This window comes from Pagrus pagrus (genome assembly GCF_965226575.1).
Source record: "Pagrus pagrus genome assembly, chromosome: 4".
Lineage (NCBI taxonomy): Eukaryota > Metazoa > Chordata > Actinopteri > Spariformes > Sparidae > Pagrus > Pagrus pagrus.
In genome coordinates, this window is record NC_140188.1 from 14,652,021 (window position 1) to 14,666,461 (window position 14,441).

Sequence of the window (14,441 nt, forward strand, 5' to 3'; positions counted from 1 at the left end):
GTAAAGACTGAGAAAGGATCTATTACGAGATGGACTAATTGGATAATACACTGTATGTGGGTGAAACATGAAAATGGCAGCTCGCTTGTCTGCCTACTTTGACCTCCTCCTTAAATCTAGATTCACATTTTACATACTTTTTATGAATGTTTTTTATTTTTTGAACATTGTAGTTTTGTAATTATTAGTTTTTTTTCAAGATGCACTATGTTGTTTTGGGACAAGACATTTTAATCAGGAGAGAGAGATTTTCTAATTACCTAATTTTACAATTTTTTTTTATGCCTCAACAAACTCTCTTTGTGTCCATGACTGAATAAACTGAATAAACAAACTGACCTTAAAGGACAACACAATTTCATACTGTTTCATTTTGTTTATATTTGGCGGACCCTGCCACCCTTCTAGCTTCAAACAGTGTTCTGGGGACCTTATAGAGAACTGAAGCCACGCCCCTTCCGGTTTCCCTCACGGGACCTTATTTCAGCAAAACTTTGTGTGGTGGTGAAAGGAGAGAGAATTTTCTTTTCTCGACATTTTAAAAGGTAATTTCCCAAGTCAATTAAGTCGCAGTTTGTCATTAAACTCATGAAATAAAATCAGTAACTATAAAGACTACACAGCCAACAGTCACGTGAGTGACGCTGCCTCATTGAACGCTCACCAAAACCCGAGCTGCTCCTGTATATTAGCAGCGCACAAAACTGACGAACACTCCTTTTGCATAACTGCGTTCGTCAATCTGACCAGATTTATTGTGATTTTTCAATACTTTTCGGTGCCTAGGTGGCGGCCATGTTGGGTTCGGTGATGTGTGTTGAGCGAGACGATGTAGTTAACCCAAAACTAGATGATATTTTACTTTACTTTAAAAAATTATCTTTTAAACTGACAAACATGCGGATCAAAAAACTTATTTGTCTCTCTCCATTCAATACCGTAGGCTACAAAGTTTCTCCGAAATAAGGTCCCATGAGGGAAACCGGAAGGGGCGTGGCTTCGTCTTTTTATTTTCCTCTGAGAACAGCTTGTTCATTCAGTTATGGGGAGAAAAAATATATATTACTGAGTTTGTATTATCACCTCATTAATACTGTAAACATTAAAATTACGAGTTTGAATTTCTTCTCCAAAACTACACAGCGCCCCTTTAATAATAGTTTCAGATTATAAATCCTGACTGAGTAATAATATTCCTCAACACTGTGTGTGTGTGTTGTAATTGTGTCCATGAACCGCTGGGCGAGCCTCTCGCTCTCTCTCTCCCTCTCTCAGTGTCTCTCTCCCTCCGAGCTGTGAATGGGAGGGGAGATGCTGGATTCGGGAGAAGGTCCGCCATTATTGGGAAGCTGAAAAAAAAAATAGACTTATACACACCGTCACACATTTAGCCTGTAAGGGGCTTAACGATAGAAAGGAAAACAGAGGCGGTCTTGGCCGAGCTGTTGTTCTCTGAACGCGGTCTGCGCCTCGCGAAGAAGAAGGCACGGCTCGTGTTCGCGTCTGCCACGGACTCTTTTTATTTTTTGACACAACAAAGGAAATAATAATTGGTCAAAACAACGTGGTGCTCGGACCAAGAAGGAAAAACACGCCGAAAACAGCGCTCGCTTTCCCATCGCCTCCCCACCCCCCCTGCCTTTCTTTTCTCTCTCTTTCTCCTCACAAGACGTTTCCAGCCGTGGTGAGAAGACTGGAGTTTGAACAGCATTTTTTTTTTCTTTTTCCCGACGACAATTTAGTTGTTTTTTCCCCCACACGCGCACACACACACACTCGCACTCTCTCTCCTCACACGGGGAAAGAGAGAGAGAGATGTGCATCTCGTCTCTGAAAACTTCAGGCTGATGAAAACGAGCACTTAATGTGGGAAGCGCTGCTACGACAATAACACAAAGAGAGAGAGAAGAAGAAAAAAAAAAAAGAAAACAGCGGAAAAATAATCGATGTGAGTGTTTTTGGAGGAAGTGTGTTTTTTTTGTGTGTTGCCCTGCTGAAAGTCTTTCACCGGCTGTGAGTCGCAGAGGAGCGGAGGGAGAGAAAAGAAAGGAGCGGACCAGAGCTGGAGAGAGGGAGGAATGCTATGGTATGTAGACTACACTGGATAATCTTTATTACACACCGAATAATACGCGATGTGAAGAGCTGAGCGATGTTAGAAAGGCATTTAAATAAAAAAAAAAAAAAGAAAGAAAGGGGAAAAAAGGCGTTTACTTCTCCCCGAGCTGCAGCCTGGGTTAATCTGAAGTGCTGCGAATAACAAGAAACTGGGAGTCAACCCCAGTCCCCCTGAGGGCTGGTGTGATTTGAAGCCTTTCATAGTGATAATAATGATTATTCTAATGGTGATACGAGGGCGTTTATATATATATATGTATATATAAAAAATAAACCTGTTCTGGTGTAGATTGGTTTTAAATGGGAAGTTCACAGAGGAAGAAAGCAGAGGTCATAAAAAATGGACCTTGTCCAAACATTAAAATTGTTTGTACAACAACACCTGGAATGCATTGGTCTTGTCAGGCCTGGAGAAACACCCCCCCTCCTCCTCCTCCTCCCTCCTGGTGTTGCCTTGAATACAAGGAGAAATAAGGACTTTCAATTGGCTGGAGGGGGAAATAGGATGTTTGGCTGTCAAGCAACTGTTTGGAAGCCGTGTCTGCGTTTCTTCACGTCCTGATCGTCTCCTGGATAAACTCGAGCAATTAGTTGAATTATAAATGAGGTGTAACACGCTGTTGTTTGGCGTGTTGCGTCAGATTTGGGTCATGACGTAAGCTCTCAAACAGGAGAAACTTTTGTCGTGAGTGATTATTTTCTCCCTTATTAAATGCCCCACTAACTTTGGCAACATCAAAGCTGCATGTACAGGGCTTCCTGGTGACACACTTAGCTAATGTGCGTACGCCCTGCCGGGAGGTAACTCTGCTCTGACAGGATACACACTCAATGTCTGGCTTGTTTTTTTTCCCCACCAATTAAACGTCTCAGGTGGGGGATATTTAACTTTCCTCTCTGGAAGCTGCATGTCTCACCCCCTCCGTGTTGCCAGATAAGACGCAGATTTTTAGGGTGACCCGATGACAACACGACCATCAATCTATTTCTGTGCCAGAGCCAGTCACTGCCTGTGTGTCACGGCTTAATCTCAGTGCCAGTGCGAAGTGGTCATTGCCCTGCCAGCCACTCCCTTTTTGTCAGAGTCCTTCCACTGGACTTTCATTTTAAAAGTGATGTGCCTGCCCGCATGTGGAACAGTGATTCAAGATTGACTGAAAGACTTCAGAGAGTGAGATGAGTGGGTGAATGTAAGCAGAGGCCTGTGATAACACAGAGGTGCGTGCTGTAGCAGGGGCTGTGGCCTGCACTGCTGTGTCACCGTCAGATAGAGGAACTTTGTCATCCGAGAATGGTGGTATGTTGTGGATTTACCGGCAGTGGTTTGACTGAGTTTTTCTCTCTTTGATCTCAATCAACCTTATTGAGAAGACCATGCTATGGAGGAAGTAAACACACACACACACACACTTTCCTCGGTAGGACAGTCTCTTTGCTCTCAGGTAAATGCATTAGCAGCTGTCAGCACTTCTGTTCTCTGCTTGATTGGGCCCTTTGCAGTGCAGTCACACCTCTCCAGGAAGCCTCTTTTCCCCCCTAATAGCCGTGCCATTTGCCCAGGCAGCATGCTGCAGCTACCAGCATATACTCACTCAGTCACTCAGTCACTCACTCACTCACTCACTCACTCACTCGCTCGTTCACTCGCCCCTGTCTGTCCGTTGTGCCTCTGGGCTGCGGATCGTGTCGTGAGTCCCTGGGCTAGAACATGTTCCTGGGATTAGAGGCGGGCAGGCTTTGTTCGTCAGGATGTAGGCCAGAGATGCGGATACATCCTTTGATGAGGGCAGTGGAAGAGAGATTCTGTCCCGCGTTATGTGGACGGATAAACACAGGGTTTGGCGTGCTTAGTAACAGAAACAGGAGGGGAAATCTACTCCTCGTATCAAGTCTAATTCTAATGGGGATGCACCGATACTGATAAAGATGTTTTTTTGTTGTTGTCTCTTTTGTTTTTCATGTTATTTATTCCCCCTCATGTGCCAGCGAAACAAAGGAATCTTTATTATGAAGAGTATTATCAAAAGTCATTCAGCCGTTCGCTACTCTACCTTTTTGAAAGAGCACAAATTTGATAACGCAAATTTATGAAACGACCCTTTAAAGGTGCACTATGTCGTTTTGTAGATTTGGGGAAGAAATTTTAAACTGACGAGAAAGATCTTCATTGACTGATTTTTTTTTTGCTGAAACAAGCCTATTAAACAATAAACTTAATAGTCAAACTGACCTTAAAGGACGACACAGTCTCATACTGTTTTACTTTGTTTATATTTGGCGGACCCTGACACCTTTCTAGCTTCGAACGCGGTTCTGGGGACCTAATTTTTCCCCGAGAACAGCTTGTTTATTCAGTTATGGATAAGCTAAATATTTCCTAGGTTGTATAATTACCTCATTAATATTGAAAATATACTTCTTCAAAACTACATAGTGCTCCTTTTAAAATAACACTCTTTTACATGAAAATGAACTGCTTCAAAGCCTTTTTTGTCTGCTCTACGCTACCAACTCATTGATAAGAATGTTTCACTACTTACACAGCCTTACAAGCTGATGGCAGGGATGTCACACCCAGTAGCTCATGAATGTGCCAGCGTAAAATTGATACGACACAGCAGATAAACATCAGCCACTGCCCTTATTTGAATGTCATCTTCTTCGCCAATAGCGGTCAACAAGGCGAATATCGGCCGATAAATCGGTGCATCTCTAAATTCTGCTAGTCCTTCACTTCTCAATTCTGGACCAGTAATAAAATGAGAAGGGTAATTGAAAAGTACTTGAGCCCTTTAGTGTGAAACATGCCCTAAATCAGTGTGAGTAGGTTATTTAAATAAGGAACGATGTGTTTCTGGCTTGTAATACCACTCTATTTGAAAACTTGCCCCGTACCATATAATTTCCACGTCAACCCAGGCTTTTATTTCCACAAACCACCGTGCCGCTGACTGAAACGGCAGCCTCTCTCACCTGCTCATTTGCCGATTTCACAGCTAGCCTACCTGTCAATGCGGGGCCACTCCATATGCCAAGGATGTAAAAATGTCCCTCCCGCTCGTCGCTAAATCTCTCCCTCTCTTGTATTACAGGAGAGGTTTGCTTGTGAGTCAGTGTAAGCCTGTGTTTGATGGAGAAAAGAGCTAATTATAGCGGGCAGCTTTGGAGTTTGGTGGACCAGATTACAGTCACTCTGCTCTCAATGGCCGCCTTGTTCTAGTGGCCGATTATTAGGCAGAGAGAAGTGCATTCTGGGATGATTGTATCTGAATTTCCATTAGAAAGTGTGCCTGCCTCAGTTGAACTGAGGTTCTCTTCTCTCCCCACTGTTGCAGCTCCCTTGCTCATTACAGATTTTGCAGATGGGGACAGCTTGACATAAAGGCCTCTGTAGTGTGGCCCTATTCTGTTCTAGAGCCAGTTTTACTGTGAATCCTGAATGGGCGAATTATGTTTGAGGCAACTGATCCCAAATCAGCAATGAGAGAACAAATTATAAAAATATATCACCAGTATTCCTGTGCATGGTTCACCCAAGAACTTTTAAACTAATTTTTAAAGAAATCAATCCGTAATAAAGATTGCATTTGCTCTATATCCCAAGCCCGTGTTATTATGGTATTGCTTTTCCAATACAAATGTATTATTAATGGATAATGCTAGTGGAAAGCAAGGGCTTTAGATATGATTAATGGTTTGAATGGGGACTCTGCAGGGCTCTAGCTTTAACTAGCCTTTATATTTCGAGACGGTGACACTGTTTGGAGGCCTGGTGGCCATGGAGATGAAGGACCAGGATGTAAGCCACAGAGGAATGGTGACCTCTGGACGTGAGCGGCCCCGCTTTGCTATTCCAGATACAATTACGCAACAGAGGGACAAGGGTAATGGGGCTATGGTAATTTGAAAGGGCTGTAGAGAGGGAACATGAGGGGATCAGTGGGAGAGACAGAGAGAGAGTGACACAACAAAGTTGGTAGTCAGTCGGAAGAGAAAAAAGCTACAAGAATGAGCGAGAGAGTAAAGTAAAGCTCGAGCAAACGGCTGCCAGTTTGTGCTTCAGGCTGTGTTCCTGGTATGTGCCCTTTCAGCTTTGTGCTCAGGGATCAACCAATCAATGACAGCCATAAGTAACCCTGCTGCTTGGCTATTGGCCACAGCTGAATTCCATGACTCAGCATGTCCGCAGATAAGATGTTATGATTGAGTCACTGCCAATGAAATGAGGCCACTGCCCGGAGTTCAATAGGTTGGACACAGAAAGTTTGCACCACTTACATGCACAGGTTTGAATGTTTTACCAAGTTTTGTGGAGCCTGGACGGAGAGGGTTGTCATGCATGAATACATAGTCCGTCATATTATCATGTTAAGGGTTTATTAGTCTCGCTTGTTCTCGAGTGAGTCAGTGTTTACGCTGACTGTACTGGGGAAAACCTCTCACCCTCAGAAACAAAGAGAGACTGCCCTGAAATCCACCTACACACGTATTAAAGGATAACGTCGAGCAAGTTTGCAGTCTGCGGACACATTTCTCACAACTAACCACACACCTCATTTCTGTCTTAACCTGTCGTGCTGACCTGCCCCTCGTCCCAAGTCTCCAGGCTTCATTGCCTAAATTGGGCCGGAGTCGGGAGGAGAGGTCCCCGTGTGTCATTGTTTGACTTTCTTTCTGGAGATTCTCCCTCGTGGCGCCCCTGGGTTTCCTGAAGGAAGTCCACCTACGATGCCTGGTTGTGTATGTGTGTGTATGGGGGAGGCCAGGAGAAGTTGATAGGGTGGAGGAGATGAGGAGAGCTGAGGGTCAAAGGTGAGACGATTCAGAGGAGAGCAGCAACTGAGGATTTTTTATTCCACTAATATTTAGGATTACAGTCAAATCAGGCAACTATTTTGATAACCCACAGCTCAAGACTAATTAATCTCACTGGTTGCACTAGTGCGCCTAACTTTTTCATGTAGGTGCACCAGCACATAATTTGGATGCACCTGATAATACATTTTAACTTACCTTTGTAACACCACATGTTTGAAACAGGAAAAAAAAGATGTTAATACACGTTTCTCTTTATTTAAATCACATGCAACACGAAGCTGCCATAATCTCAATTGCTTAAAAATAATAATAATAATCATAATATTTTTTCTACAGTAAATAATTCAGTGAAAATCAAAAAGAAAACAGCTGATATAAGGTTATTGTATTTTCATTATTAAACTTCCAAATACTGATATCAGTATCACCCTCCACCAGCTGTTCAAGCCCTCTTTAGCGATGGCCTCGTGATTGCTTAAGATTCCTCTAATAGTCAGAATAATCACTAAATCAGAATAAAGTAGCGAGCTCCGTTCGAAACACTTCCTCTATGCAGATTATAGTTCGTCATGTAAATGCTGTGTCCGTTGCTCGTGCTTCCCTTTCTGAATAGTGGCAGGTACAGAGGCTGGCACACCTTCTGCTTAACAGCGGAGCAGTAGTTCTGTATTCTGATACAACTTGTCGGTTCAGTATGAAGCTCAGTGCACGTCAATCCTTGCCCATCCTTTTAAAAAGGAGAGAGGTGCAGTGCAGTGGATTTCTTGCGTATATGATAGAACGTTTCTCCCTTATTAGCTTCTGTAGAACATGTCAATAATCCACCTTGTGCAGACATTTTATTTATACTTCCTTAGGCACCATCAGTGGGATTAATTTCACTTGGAAAAAAGGAGGGAAAAATGGTTCTGTAGCAGCAACTTGTGTGTGACGGAGAGACTCGCAGGTCTGGGTGTTTATCTGTGAAGACTGGCTGCACATGTAAGCTGCTCCTTTCAGGTATAACATTACAAAAAAATCAAGTAAAACTCATCTCAGCTCCTCTCCTCTCCTCCACTCGAACTGTTCTGTAAACATTGTAATAGAAAGCTGAGGTTGTGTTGCTAACTAAAGCTATTTTCATTTCATTTCTACACATTAGCCATAATAAGATTAGGTGTCTGGTGAATAGTATCACCACTTTAGGTAAGTGTATGTTAATTCTCACGGTTGATGCACATTGGCACTGCTGGAACATGATGTCTGGTTTGTGTGTTATCCTGCCCTGTCGTCCATCTCTCATGATGGCTTCTGCCCAGTGCTCTGACAACTTTATTGGAAGTGTCTTGGCACACCTGCAGCACTCAGACAGAGAAGAGAGAGGGCGAGAGCGGGAGGCAGAGAGGTGTTCTGCTTCTGACGTATTCTAATTAAAGTTGGCAGGTTTAATCACAGACTGATAAGCATCAGAGAGGAAAAAAAAGAGAGGGACGGAAGCAAAGAGGAGAAGGATTTGAAGAAGCCCTGCAGACAACCAGAAAGTACTTCGCCTGACCCCAAGTTTTTCTTACTTTTCTCGAACTCCTTTAAAGCCCTATCGATCGTGTTTCCCCTCCACTTCTTTTCTCTCTTTCTTGACTTTTTCACATTGTTTCTGTTTTCTGTTTATTTCTGTTCCCCTGGCTCCCGCCGTCCCTCAGTTTTTCTGCCCTTGGAGCACAGTGCAATGTTATTGTCAGCTGTGGTTAAGGACACAGGAAGGGCACCACCTTGTCACTAGACGTTTGTCTCAGATGCCACTTCAGGGGGATCTGGCCACCGCTGTGGTGGCCTTTGGCATCTCCCGGGTGAACATGTGCCGACTCTGTCTCTCTCCCACACACAACAAGGACACACAAAACCCTTGTTTTTTGACAGGGGACATTTTTTACAATGTTGTGATTAGGTATTCTTAACTTGGAGCTTGCTCCAGGCATTTTAACATTTGCAAATCATTACTTGGCTCTTCTCGTTTAGTATTCATGGTTGATGTGACTCAACTTCGAAAGTTTGGAAACTGTTGTTTTCCGTCTGAGGACACCTAAACAGTCTGAAAAAAATGTATGAACACAACACATACACTGTGACTAATAGTGACTGACCTCTCCTCACCCTCATAACATAACTGTCAGAGCGGCTCTGGCCGTTAGGCAGCTGTGACAGCGGACATCATATCCTCTTTAAGGTGAGAAGATAAGGTGGCTCTTCATAGCCATTTGTTATCACAGGCGGCGAGCCTCCGACACCTCTGCATCCCTTATCTGGCCTAGCCCCAGTTTCCCAGCCCAAGCTAGGGCTCATGCAAGCCCAGGGCTGATGAGTAAGCACTGCTCAGCCTGCGGATGGCTGCGCCTGCCGTTATCGATCGCAGCGCCACAGCCTGTCATCCAGCCACCACTTAGCTAATGATGTCCATGCTATTGTCTCACGGCTGGGAAAACGGCCATAAAACAGAGAGCGGCGACTAACGGTGTCGTCGGAGGGAAAGATGGATCTTACCGATAGAGGAGGCACACCCAAAGCAGCCTGAGCCAACTGTAACTGTGTTGTGCTATCTTGGGATGGGAGCACTGTCATTCTTCTTTTTATTATTATTATTATTATTATTACAGCTTATACTCTCTCTGTCTTCTTTCAGTTGTTGGCTGTCGTTATTGTGGTGCTGGTCGGTCCGTCTGCATCAAAGAAAGACAGGCCGCGATTTCTGCCAGTCTGCCAGTCCCCGTGTTGGCCTGGTTTTGACCTTGTTACTCCCATTGTTACTGTTGTCAGGCAAAACAGCACATTGTTTTTGCTAAACAAATACTCTTACTGATGAATCACCTGGAATCTCGGGGCAATTAGAAAAGGCTGCTATGAATGCTGCGAAGATCTATATCCACGTGTGACATTTCAGACGACTGTGAATGGATTTAGCTCCGAGTTCGGTTTTCGTGGGAGTGACATGGGTCATTTCTCTTCTCAGTGCCATAATTTCCCAGGATGCAGTAGGGGCCCCAAGGTCCATAGCTCTTATGTCAGAGTTCATTTCCTGTTGCAGTGCTCCAGCAGCTCCTGAAGATCCACCATTTTGTAACATTCCTGACGAGGACTGGGGAAATGTGTCTCGATCCACAGCCCATGTGTGGCGTTTTGACTCTACACAATGCGTTTCATAGCTTTAGATTATTTAGGATCGGCTGACCTAACCAGTGTTGTACAGGATGAAGGAAGTAGTAGAAAATGTAGACTTAAAAACTCATCGCGTTGCAGCCTTACAGTAATAAACGGTAGGCATAGTTGAGGTCACCCACACTACTTTCAATAGTTTTTGCTGATGATGCTCTAATTCTAATAATATAATAATATCCTAATAATACTCCTAATGCATCATCATTGGTCGTAAACCACCTCAAACCGCAAACTTGAGTCCTGCCTCTTCCTTTGTTGCTGCGCTGACTCCCCTGTATGTCCTACATTGTGAGGATAAAAGTAAGGGAAACATGGGTGAAGAATGTAAACATTTCTCGGAGTTGTTTTCGGTCTGAGGGTTGTTCAGGGAAAGGACAGCCTCACCGCACCGCACCACGGCTCGTATTAGTCACAGTCGTCGGAGAGAAGAGAATGCAGACCTTTTTGCCCAATGAGGGAAAAGGTCGTTGGGAATGCAGTTTGTCAGGTCAGGACGAGCTGGGCCTGTTTGTAGCTTAAGTCCATGTGACTGCGAGAGAGAAAATGAGGTGGAGAGAGGCGAAACTCAACTGGACATGAATATCAAAACACTAGCAGACCATTAGCGTGTATAGGTGACTTATTTTTATTTTCAGTTACAGACATTATGTCTACCGTAGAGTCGGGACCACTTTAGTGAGGAGCACAGGATCTGTAATGCAAAGAGGGGAGGCAGGATTTCACTCTTTACATTTGGATTAACATTTGAATTTTTCCATTTGTACAAGTGTGGGAGCTATTTTAAAATTAAATGTCAGATGTCTAATTTACCTTTCCAAGTCGTGAGAAAATTATTCATATCCACTTAATGGGTACTCCAGCTCTTTATTAATTCATTTCCATAAAGTCTGGAAACGTTTTAGAGATAAAAGCTCCAAACTTATGCAACAGGGGCATTTATTTAGTTTTTTTTTGTCGCCAGTATAGGTCAGGCTTCAAAAACACTGGAGCCTACATTTTCCATAATGCAACTCAGTAGAAGACATTAGACAACTTGTTTTTACAGGCTGTGTAGTCCTTAACATGGCTAGTAAATTGACTTTTAAGTAAAATTGGTGGACTGCCCCTTTTTAAAAACGCATTTTAATCGCACTTAAAGGTGCCCAATGTAGTTTCAGCGCCATTTTAATTGAAAGAGAAATATCTTTCGAGAAATATCACCTCTCTGGCTTCAAACAGTGTTCTGGGGAGCTTATTTTCCTCTGAGAACAGCTTGTTTATTCAGTTGTTACTCAAAGTGTGTATTATTACCTTTCTTATATTGTCAATATACAAATTTTGAGTTTGAACCTCTTCTCCAAAACTTTGTAGCACACTTTTAATGGATCTACCAATCTGTTTTTGGAAAAGATATTTCAAGAACAGAACAGAAACTTTAACTATATCAATAAAGTAAACTGTGTTTTCAATTTTTCCCGTTAAATTTGATAAAATATTGCATGTTGTGGAAGTTTATGAACTTGAGCATTTGATTAATGGAGACAAACTGTCTCTCATACCAGTGTGAATCTACTGGCACGCTGTCAGTGTTTGTTCATTCAGGCTGTTGTGGTTTCAGTCATGCAGTTACTCCGAAAAGGCAGCGTAGTTAATCACTAATGACTCCGGATGACTAATGGCGTATTCGTCCCACAGTGATTGTGGTAAATGCTGATTAAGAATGTCTTTTGTTCTCAGTTGTTGATCACGTCTGGTCAATGAGAAGACTTCGATCCACATATATCTTTGAACAATCAAGAAAGACATTGAACAAGCTTGGAAACATTGTGGTACTGTAAGTGGAATTTGTCATTTACTTAATCACATGCATCATAGATTGTGAAGTGTTTGGCTCCATTCCTGACATCAGATTTAAGATTTTATGCAAAAGAAATCAATCAGAAAATGCTTGAACTTTCACTCCAGTAGTACTTGAATACCCAGCCTAGAGCTGCATTCAATTAAAATGCAGCTTTACCCGTTCTGGAGCATGTGAACTCGGGCTTATTCAGGCTCCAGTCCACAGTCAAGACAACACATTTTTATTCCGATAAAGTTACTTGAGAAGAATGGGTTGCTAAGTGGAAATCAATTGAACTTCTCTGCTTAAGTGTTGTCTGAGAGTACCAACAGTAATGCTTTATTTTAACCATATATGTATTGAGTCTGTCAATTCTGAGACACAACTACGTTAAACAGACAGGAGTGGCAGCATCTAACAGCCTCTGTATAGCATTTAACATTAAGCATGGGATGATGTGAGTATTTCATAAAATACTTAATGATATTATCCTGATAATAATAATAATAATAAAAAATAGTCAAATGAGGTTAAAACTCTTAAAATAGAGCTAATACATACTGAAAATCAACTTACATCTTGTAAAGAAGTACATTTTTTTTCACGGGTGACAGGCTTAGGATTTTGGAATAACTAGAAAGACCTGACCTGCGATAACATCTTATGTTGTCCCATCATTATTTTACAATGTGTGTCATGCCATGTGAATACTGTGCATGATTTATAGACATGAAGACATGCCTCCTAATTATATACAACAATATCCTGTTCTGCTGTCACTGCATAGTTACCTCGGGCAAGGAGGTTTTCACTCATATCCGTTTGTTGGTTGGTGAGTTGGTTGGTTTGTTAACCTGGATTACACAAAAACTACTGAATGTTTTTCCACAAAACTTGGATGGAGGATGGGTCTCGGCCCAAAATAGACCACATTAACTTTTGGTGCGGATAAAATGATGCATCCAGGATTTTTTTCTGGCTTTCTCAGGGCATTTTCATTAATCTCTCAGGGAATAATGCGTGGATCTTGAGGAAAAAAAACTAGGTGTTAAGGTGGCTTGTATCTATGAGTGAGTATAAAAGAGGGCTGTTGGTCCTTGGTGGAGGTATGCGCTCTACTGCGTACCATTCATGTTTTAACATGACAAAGTTTTACATTTTCAGAATGCTAATTCATTGTGAACAAGTTTCAGTCCTTACGTTGGTTCTCTCACTTCTGATGTTGGTTCTTATTTGTTATGTTGCAATACACATCAAACACATGGTGATAGCATCGTAAAAAACATCCTCTTTGTGACAGAAAGCAGAAATGTGATTAGGGTGAAATACACAACGTAAACAATAGTAATGATTTTAAACAAACAGGCACGATTCTGATCTTGTCTGGAACATGTGATTGAAAAGCCATGATGCCTAATGAACGTTAGAAATGAATGCAGTATAGCAGTAATTGGCAGTTACCTTACCTTTTATGAGTTTCTGCCAGAACTGACATACAGCTATCATTAAAGGGACGTTGAAGCTTACATTATTTCCACCACCTGCTGTGTATGTATGGTGAAAATATGTATGTGCTTGTCAGCGAGATCAGGAGTCAGGCAGAGGTTGTTCTGAATAGCAAGAGAAGACTTGTAAGAGAAAAGTGTGTATCAGAGCCATCAGTTTAGGTGTTGCCATAAACATGTCAGATCGTTTGAGTCATGCTAGCTTGATTGTAGGGCACTTCTTGTTTGTGTGCTATTCGGTAGAACAAACCAAACAAGTCCCTGAGACTAGTTCAACCTGCCCTTGAACCACAACTCAAGGTATTACATGTGAGCACACTTACTGTCAGACACTAAGCAAACTCTCTTTCAACATACTCATATATTACAGAGGCTCCCATCCACAATATTTCAAATTTTGCTTCGCAACTATGTAAATATATTCCCTCTCTTTGCCCTCGGTTGCTCAGTGTTTGGCCATAGTGGATCAGATTCTTGGAAATTGTGCAACTCTGAGAGTTTCCACGTGCAGCTTTTCAACCACAGAGCAGAGCTTACATCTTAGGGCCTTGCTGTTTCCTTTCTCTCTTCCTTTCCCTGCTCCCTCCAGAGGTCAGAGTTGACAGGAGACATGGGTGGGTGGTGTCAGGCCTCTCCTCAGGGGATCCAGGGGGTCCTCGTGGGTCTTGTGAGGTTGGGCAGCAGCTCCAAAGGGGAAGACAGGAAGGAACAGCTCGCTGTTGTTCTGCTTTGTTTGTTTTTTCACATGTCAGTGCTAAAGAGGGAGACGCAGGATGTCGATGGTTAGGGCTCTATGACCAAGAAGTGTGTGCATGTGTGTAACTGCAAGATTTTGGAACCATTTTGTTTTCGTCTCCAGAGATTCATTGTTTTTGCCGCATTGTTCGATTCGACGATTCTGCGCCGCGCTTAAAGCGAAAAGGTTGTTTTAGCCCAAGCTGGGTCATCGCCTCGTCTGTAATTTTCAACATCATGTGCGAAAACACTTGTGC

At 42.6% G+C, this 14,441-nt stretch overlaps 1 protein-coding gene across 2 annotated transcripts in view; it reads left to right on the forward strand.

The window, feature by feature from the left end:
* The first annotated feature begins 1,286 nt into the window (after nt 1–1,286).
* arhgap35a (Rho GTPase activating protein 35a) overlaps nt 1,287–14,441 on the forward strand; it is a 68,573-nt gene continuing 55,418 nt past the window's right edge. The window contains exon 1 of one of the 2 annotated variants that reach the window (XM_084351129.1): nt 1,287–2,086. The gene's annotated coding sequence lies outside the window, so the exon portion shown is untranslated. Of the gene's footprint in view, nt 2,087–11,880; nt 11,939–14,441 lie in introns of those variants that run through there. The other variant, XM_084351130.1, reaches the window with a different exon arrangement.